Source organism: Lathyrus oleraceus, chromosome 4, assembly GCF_024323335.1.
Source record: "Lathyrus oleraceus cultivar Zhongwan6 chromosome 4, CAAS_Psat_ZW6_1.0, whole genome shotgun sequence".
Lineage (NCBI taxonomy): Eukaryota > Viridiplantae > Streptophyta > Magnoliopsida > Fabales > Fabaceae > Lathyrus > Lathyrus oleraceus.
This window is the reverse complement of record NC_066582.1, coordinates 57617853-57627195: the sequence shown is the minus strand read 5'-3', so window position 1 is coordinate 57627195 and position 9343 is coordinate 57617853.

Below are 9343 nucleotides of genomic sequence, written 5' to 3'. Positions count from 1 at the left end.
AACCGGTTTTCCTCAGCAGCTCACGTGGTAGCGGTAGAACTTTGGTTTCCCCACCAATCGCCATCAGAATCACTCCCAGTCAGAATTTCTTCCTGGTTTCTGAGCATTTATTTGTGTTTATCCTCTGCATGGTTGTCTCCCATCCGATATGGTGTTGACCTAAAATTCCCCGCAGACTCGATAACGGTTTTTCTCAGCAGATCTCTTCTTTCCCTGGCTAGGTTTGAGCCTTTGGGATGATGATCTCTTCTTTCCCCGGCTAGGTTTGAGCCTTTGGGATGATGATCTCTTTTTTTCTCCAGCAAGTCGTCTCCCTATTTTGTGGATTGACCGAGAATTGTATCGATGATTCAAATTGTGACACTTTTGTATCCTTTGCGATCGTTTTGTCAGCATGATCATCATATATACATATACATATACATATACATATACATATACATATACATATACATATACATATACATATACATATACATATGCATATACATATACGTATACATATACATGTATATATACATGTACATATATACCCACATATTTCATCATCATTTTTGTTGATTCACTAATGAGATTCTTGTTCTCCGTTATGGCGATACCTTATCCTTATACAAGTTTGATGTCTGTCCTCCCTCAGTTGTAGAGAGTCAGCCCCTTAAGCAGAAAGACTTTAACCTTTCTCCTCACCCCACTGAGTTATTTCCTTGTGGATGATTATTATTTCAGTGTCCCCCCCAGTTGATTATCTGGATGGAATCACTCCCTTTGAGTTATATCCTCATTGGGTTGAGTCTTGATTGACCGTTTCTTTCTAGATCTTACCTAGATAGATGCTTTGGGTCCCCTAAGAATTTATTACCCATTAACTGGTAATATTCTTCTTAGTTCGCAGTTTGCTACTTCTTGCCCGATACCCGACAAAAGTTCCCCTGTTTTCTCCTCAGTGGAGTCCGCATCGGAGTCATTTTTTTGATTCCCCAGGAAGTATATCCTTGATATGTTCATCCTAACCGATGACAGGAATTTTTCTTCCCTTGTTTGAGCTTATCCTTGATATGTTCATCCTAATCGATGACAGATATTTTTCTTCCCTTGTTTGAGCTTATCCTTGATATGTTCATCCTAACCGGTGACGAATATTCTCATTTTTGGTATTCTACCCAGTAAAAAGGTAGTTGCAATCCCTATCCTATTCCACAGAGAGTTAATCCTTGATATGTTCATCTTAACAAATGACGAGTTTCCTTCTCTTTGCGGTCTTCTACCCAGTAACCGGTAGTTGTAAATCCTGCTTTTCTTTTCCCCTTTGTAGAGTTTATCCTTGATATGTTCATCTTAACCGGTGACAGATATTTCTCTTGTGGTATTCTATCTAGTAGCTAATAGATGTAATTCCTATTTGTTCCTCACAGAGTCTATCCTTGATATGTTCATCTTAACCGGTGACAAATATTTCTCTTGTGGTACTCTATCCAGCACTTGATAGATGTAATTCCTATTTTTTGTTCAGTTGGTTTATCCTTGATATGATCATCTTAACCGATGACGGATATCCTCCTTAACATCCCTAGGAAAGTCTATCCTTGATATGTTCATCCTAACCGATGACAAATTTTCTTTCCTTTGAGTCTATCCTTGATATGTTCACTTTAATCGGTGGTGGATATTCTCATCTTTGGTCTTCTGCCCAGTAACTGGTAGTTGTAAATCCTATTTCTGCAGTTTCTCCCAACAAGGATATTCTTAACCAGTAACCGATAATGAATATTCCCTCATGACGGTTCCCAACGAGTATATCCTTGATATGTTCATCCTAACCGATGACGGGAATTTTTCTTCCCTTGTTTGAGCTTATCCTTGATATGTTCATCCTAATCGATGACAGATATTTTTCTTCCCTTGTTTGAGCTTATCCTTGATATGTTCATCCTAACCGGTGACGAATATTCTCATTTTTGGTATTCTACCCAGTAAAAAGGTAGTTGCAATCCCTATCCTATTCCACAGAGAGTTAATCCTTGATATGTTCATCTTAACAAATGACGGGTTTCCTTCTCTTTGCGGTCTTCTACCCAGTAACCGGTAGTTGTAAATCCTGCTTTTCTTTTCCCCTTTGTAGAGTTTATCCTTGATATGTTCATCTTAACCGGTGACAGATATTTCTCTTGTGGTATTCTATCTAGTAGCTAATAGATGTAATTCCTATTTGTTCCTCACAGAGTCTATCCTTGATATGTTCATCTTAACCGGTGACAAATATTTCTCTTGTGGTACTCTATCCAGCATTTGATAGATGTAATTCCTATTTTTTGTTCAGTTGGTTTATCCTTGATATGATCATCTTAACCGATGACGGATATCCTCCTTAACATCCCTAGGAAAGTCTATCCTTGATATGTTCATCCTAACCGATGACAAATTTTCTTTCCTTTGAGTCTATCCTTGATATGTTCACTTTAATCGGTGGTGGATATTCTCATCTTTGGTCTTCTGCCCAGTAACTGGTAGTTGTAAATCCTATTTCTGCAGTTTCTCCCCAACAAGGATATTCTTAACCAGTAACCGATAATGAATATTCCCTCATGACGGTTCCCAACGAGTATATCCTTGATATGTTCATCCTAACCGATGACGGATGTCCTCTCTGTCAGATCTTTATTATCTCCTTACCCAGTAACCGGTAGTGGATAATATATTTCCTCTCCTCCTGAATTGAAGTCTATTTCTTCCCCAGTTGAGTTCAGTGCGTATTTCCGTAGTGAAATCGCTTTTCCTGCATGATTCAAGTATGTCAATTTTATCCTGATCTCCTCGTTTCCCCTGCAGATGTTTTTGTTTCCCCCGGCTGAGTCCTTCCGTTTTATGGAATTTTTCTAGTTCCCCAGCAGTTTTTAAGTTGTAGTCTGGCCTACTCATAACCTCTTTTACCCCCTCAGAGTCTCTGTCTCCCCAGAATGCCTTATGCTCCTGCGGACCTTCGGTCTCTCTAATTTCTTTTCCTTTGTGGCAACATTTCCCCACAGAGAATTTGCTTTTAACATTCATATCATATGCATCATGAGGTCTCTTAGGGACCAAAATTTGTTTCTATATGTTGTTATTTAAGCCCCTTCTACTGAGTCGACATGAAGATTTTAACCTTCACCTCCTCAGTTAGAATGTTCTTAAATAGGGGCAGCTGTAAGACCCCAATTTTGACCCTAAGATCCCTCATGCAATCTCATCATATGCATTAGCATTGGGATCATACATTGGTATCCTCCTTACCCCTCTTTCATTGGGTTTGTTTTGGGAGAGATCGCCAAGAACCATGTGATTGTATCATACTTGTATATTATCATTTCACTAACCAAAACACCAAAAATATGTCTTTGTATTTGCCTAACTCTTTTGTAGGAAGGGCATGATCACCATTGATCTATCAAGTTAACATCTAGGGTTTGAGACCCTCATAGCTAAGAGCACAACCAAGGAATGATCCACAATGTCTCTAAGCATTATATATGAGTCCCAATGATCTTTCCATGTTATTTTGATCAAGATTTCTTCAAGAGTTTGTAGTTGGTTTACCTTGGAAACCCTAATTTGTCTGGGTATTTTGAGTAACTTCCTCAACAAGCTTCTTCACCAATTGATCAAATTTATCAAGGGGCACTTAAAAATTCATCATCTTATGCATATATGATCTACCATGAGCCTAAAAAGTCAAGAGAATTGCAAGTTAGCAAGTTGGTTGATGGTGGTTGACCAGATGAATTTATCTGATCAAAACTGGGTCCCCCTAGACCATATCTCCTACAATTTCACCATATGAAAATGATTCCAAGGTCAAGGTTACTCTAAGTGACATTCCAAACAACTTTCATGTTGAGGTCTAGAGCTAATGTTGCTTGGAAAGTCATTTTCCATGTTGAAACATTAAAGGTCATTTTGTCTAAACCCTAATTTGAAAGTCAACTTCCCAAGGCCATAACTTGCTCAATTTTTATGAGATAAAAGATTTCCAAGTTGCACAATCAAATTAAATATGTCTACTTCAAATTTTATGTTTGGAGTGAGAGCTAAATCAACTTTTATGAGCATGTGATATGAGGATACATTATAGGTCATTTTGGACCAATGCCATTGAACAAGTGATTTTCCTCAACTTCAAAAATGCATAACTCTCTCATTATAAATCCAAATGATGTCAAATTGGTGAACATTTTAAAGGTATTTGAAATAGATACAACTTTGATGAAGACACGTTTCTCATTTGGAGCTCACATAAAAAGTTTAGTAAGATGGAACATTGAGGTATATGGCTTGACACTTAGAAAATTTTTCAACATGTTGAAATTTCCAAACTTCCACCTCAAAATTCACCTTGATCCAATTTACAAATGGAAAAGTGTTCAACATAAGAGTTATTCCTATTTATCTAAGCTTTCCAAAGAGTCCTATTTAATTCATTTTGGACAAGCTTTCCAAAGTGTTCAACATAAGTGGAAAATTCAAAAGTGCAAATGACCATATCACATTGCCTTGCCATTCAAGCTTCATTTCAATCTCATTTCAGATGCATTTGGACCTAATTTGATTGCTTTATGGGCCTGTACACGCCCATGCAAGCTTGTGCCTGACATTGCAAATTTGGAAGAAACTTGAAGTGTGCAAATAACATTCCCAATTGTTATAAATACAAGCCCTCTGAGCTCATTTGAGAGGATCCTTGCGCGCCAGCTTTGCCCCCTCTCTTCAAACCCTCATAATTCAAAGGAAAACCTGAGAATTTTCATTTTGAAAATTGAGTTTGAATCTCACTGTTTGGAGATTCAAAAACTCCAGGATCCAAAGCTTTGTTCCATTTCCAAACCACTTCTGCAAGCTCCCTGAGTGTGATCAAGCAAGGATTGAAGCAAGCAAGATCAAGTTCTGCACAACATTGAAGGTATTTTCCAGAAATTTTCTTCTCTTCGATTCTCACTCAATTCTCATCAATTCTCTTGGATCTTTAGTTGTATGAAGTCCTACCAATGTAGGCAAGAAGATTGAGTTGCTTTGAGGTCAAATCGAAGCAACTCAGTTGACACACCTCAAAATTCAACTCCTCATATATTTCTATATATGTGGAGTTAGTTAAAATTGAGGTCAGATTCGTGCTCTACGCCATTTTTTCTTTCAGATCATGTCCTCCTTTTTCATTTATGTGATGGTGATGATTGAACCAGTCCGGTGAGGCTCGCCTGAGAAGGTGATCGGAGGTTTAGCACCGGTGATGTGCTGGATAGGTTCAGAGCCATTGATCTTGTTCGAAATGTTTTAATCTCACGCGTTGCTTGTAATTACCACTTGTGTTACGCGTTGACTAGTGACTATGGTGGAAAGCGTGTTGATGACCACTTGATCTGCCACCTCAATTAATGAGGGAGATCAAGTGGTCCACGTTTTTTCTGAATATTTGAATTTCATTTTTTATTTTTTTTTATTTTCATTAATTCATATTAATTTTAATATTGATCCAAAAAATATGAGAGTTTCACTAAAAACTTTTAAATAAAATCCTCTTTCATATTCTGAATTAAAATTATTTTTGGGACCATTATTAATATTTTTCATGATTTAATTGATTTTGTGAATATTTTTAATTATTTAAAAATACTTTTAAGTCTCTAAAAATTATGAAATTTTTTCTCCAAGGTCCTTTGACCTTGTTTGACCTATGATAAATCTCATGGCCATTTCTTTGGTGTTTTAATGAGGTTTTAGGAATTTGACATATCATTCTAGTTAGTGAGATTTTAAGTCTCCCCTCTTTCATGGTATTGTGTGGAAACTTGGCCTTTTTTCCTTCCTTTGGAAGATGTCTTGGTTCAAGGATCCATGCTTGTGATAAGTGGGTTGAATGTTCTCCAAAGAATGACTTAAAACAAAAAAGTAAAAGCAATACTAACTTCTAACTCATTAACAACTAATATTTACTTTCAAGTTATTTACTTTAATGCACTTTATTTTTAAGCCCTATTCATTTGCCGTTATTCATACCATTCTAATTGTTTATGTTAATGTTATTTTCACTTTGTCCATTTGGACCATATTTTGTGATATATTTTTGCTTGTGTATATTGTGTGTGTTTGTGTGGTCTTTGGCCATTAATGTACATAATAAGAACAAAAACCTTAAAAAACATCTTGTGTGGACTGTTGGTTTGATCTGAGACAATTGGACTTAGAATTTAGGCAACACTCCCTATGCAAAGGACTTGGCCAATGCCAACTTTCATGTAACCAAGTGCTTGTAATCTGAAACTTCATCAGATACATCCTTGAAAGATCCAATTGAGCTCATCTACAACATGATCATTATGAAGCTGTTATTTTGAACCCGTGACTTATGGCATTATGGAATTCATCTGCTACATGGGCAAATTTGAAGAAGATCATGGAATGGCTAAGCTTGGATGTGACTATCTTTATTTGATGCATTTCTCTTCAAGTTAATATTGCGTGCCTTGTTTGTTGCTTGATTCTAATGTCCAAAGGAATTTGGGTTTCTATATGACATTCTTGTCTATTGGATTGCAGCCCATTGATCAGATCTTTTCAACTCTTAACTTTTAAATTTATGCTTAATATTAGTCTCATCATCTCCTCCCCATCTCTTTAATTTCAAAACTCTCCCTCCTTTTAAAAATTTCTTTGTTTGTACTTGTTTTCTCTCTCTAAACTCAGACCCTTGTAAATTAGAAACTTTGGCCTTATGCCATTGCATTTTCAAACTTCTTTTCTTAAATCAAACTTGTAAATAAACTTAACTATGCTTGACTTAAAATTTTCAAAAGACAAAAATAATTAACTCATTCAAACCATTTTCTAGGCCTTTGTGCCTTTCAAACCTAATTTTTGTTAAAAGCAATGCATCCACTTTGAAATTTGTATCACGAACTACGGGGTTTTGATCCCTCATTTTTATGTTGGTATGTAGGCACAAGTCCGAAGGTCTTGTCAAACACAAAAAATATAATTAATGAATTCTTTTCTCATCCCCCCATTCTATCTGCTTGCAAACATCATTTGTACAAAATACATATGCACACAAAAAAGGGCTCCCTAGGAGTACCTAGGACACTTTGGGTGCTAACACCTTCCCTCTGTGTAACCCACCCCCTTACCTGTAATCTATGGCAGTTTATTAGTTTTGATTTGAAAACTTCTTATTTTTGGGTTTTGTTCGTACTTTTCCCTTTTCCTCTTGGAAACAATAAAAGCGCGGTGGCGACTCTTGTTATTTGATGTCTTGCTTATCCATAGCTTGATGATCATGAATTCCCCGCTACAACATGCACCAACCCACTTGAAGTTAACTAAAGATGAAAAAGGTGTAAATATGGATCAAAGTCTGTACAGGAGCATGATTGGTAGTTTGTTGTATCTTACAGCTAGTAGACCTGACATTACATTTGTTGTATAAGTGTGTGCAAGGTATCAGTCGGAACCCAAAATGAGTCATATTACTCAAGTGAAAAAGGAGTCTGAAATACATCAATGGGACTAGTGACTATGGAATGTTGTATTCTCATAATGCAAATTCCTTGCTTATGGGATATTGTGATGCAAATTGGACAGGCAGTGCTGATGATAGAAAGAGCACTTCTGAAGGATGTTTCTTATTGGGAAACAATCTAATATCTTGGTTCAGCAAGAAGCAAATTTGTGTATCATAATCTAATATTTTGGTTCAGCAAGAAGCAAATTTGTGTATCAGCAGGAAGTAGTTGCTCACAATTAATTTGGATGAAACAAATGTTAGTGGAATACAATATCCAGAAAGATGTCATGACATTATATTGTGACAACCTAAGTGTTATCAACATATCTAAGAATCTTATTCAGCACAACAAAACTAAGCATATTAATATTCGTCAATCGTCATCATTTTATCAAGGATCTTGTTGAATACAAAATTGTTACTCTTGAGCATGTAGCCACTGAGAAGCAACTGGAAGTTATTTTCACTAAAGCTTTGGACGCAAATCAGTTTGAAAAGTTAAGGGGTGAATTGGGCATTTTCATGCTTGAAGAATTATAGCAATTACTGATATGGATATATGAGAATCAAATTTTATCTTCCCTCCATTTAATGGTGCACATAATTCAAGAAAAATCATTACAAACCTTCCTTATTTTCCCAACATGTCATCCTATCTACTTTATCAACATCATTCACTCTACCTCCCTTACTCTCTCTCTCTCAACTTTATTCTCGGTCACCCTTATCTCTCTATCTCCTCTTTGAATTCCATACCTCAAAACTATAAAATGTCTCAACCTTCTGTCTCAACGCCTAGAAATCACTCCAATGAGTAATCAAACCCTAAGAATGTTGATACTGAGATAGATCTCTCTAAAGTTATTATTGATATCGTTTCCTTTTCTATGGTTTCTGGTCATGCAACTCCTATAAGGAAGCCTAGAACATCGGCTTCAAGAAAAGGAAAACCCTCTCAAGTAAGTACCTCTTGTCATACCCTAATTTTTAACCCTAATATCCTATATACCATTTGCATCCTTGCATACAAGCAAGGTCACCTCTTGGTCCATTTCCCTCTCATATTTGGGTTTGGCTTTTGCATGGATCATCAAGCACCTCTTTGTTGGTGTTTTACCTTTGTATTTATATGTTCATTGCTTAACTACTAAGAAAATAGAAAAATGTGTTTTGTTTTCTTTAAGTTTATTGTGCAAGGTAGGGATTTTCATCAAGAGTATCAAGCATGATTCCTCAACTAGGTTTTCTTTGATTCCTCAGCAAAGTATAGCCAACCATTGATTCTCAAGTGGATATCTTTAAATGCATGATATCTATGTATCTAAAGCACCTTTCAATCTCATTTTTGTTCAAGAGTACATCAAAGTTATGTTGCTTACTTCTCAAGAAAAGTTAAAGGTTCATGTGTTTATTTCCACCCCTTCTTCACCAAATTACCTCAAGCTTTGAGCATCCTAATCAAGAGATATTTAAGGACACCTTATTTTGAGTTCAAATAATCATCCATGTGCTTTTAAATGCAAGGAAAGTCCAAATACATAAGTTTGTTCCAAGTGGTTTGACCAAAAAGACAACATTTGAAGTCAAAGTTTCAAGGATCACAACTCCTTCCATTCTCAACATTGTTGAATGCTTCTTTTTGCATACGACTCTTCTCAAAAACCTCCATAACTTCTCTTTACATGACAAGAGCCAATTATGCTTGGAGGATCATCAAAAGTTTGAAGACATTATAGGTCATTTGTGGACTTATTAAAACTTGACCTATTTTCAAGTGACTTTTTATCAACTTTCAAGGATTTTAACTTCTTCAAT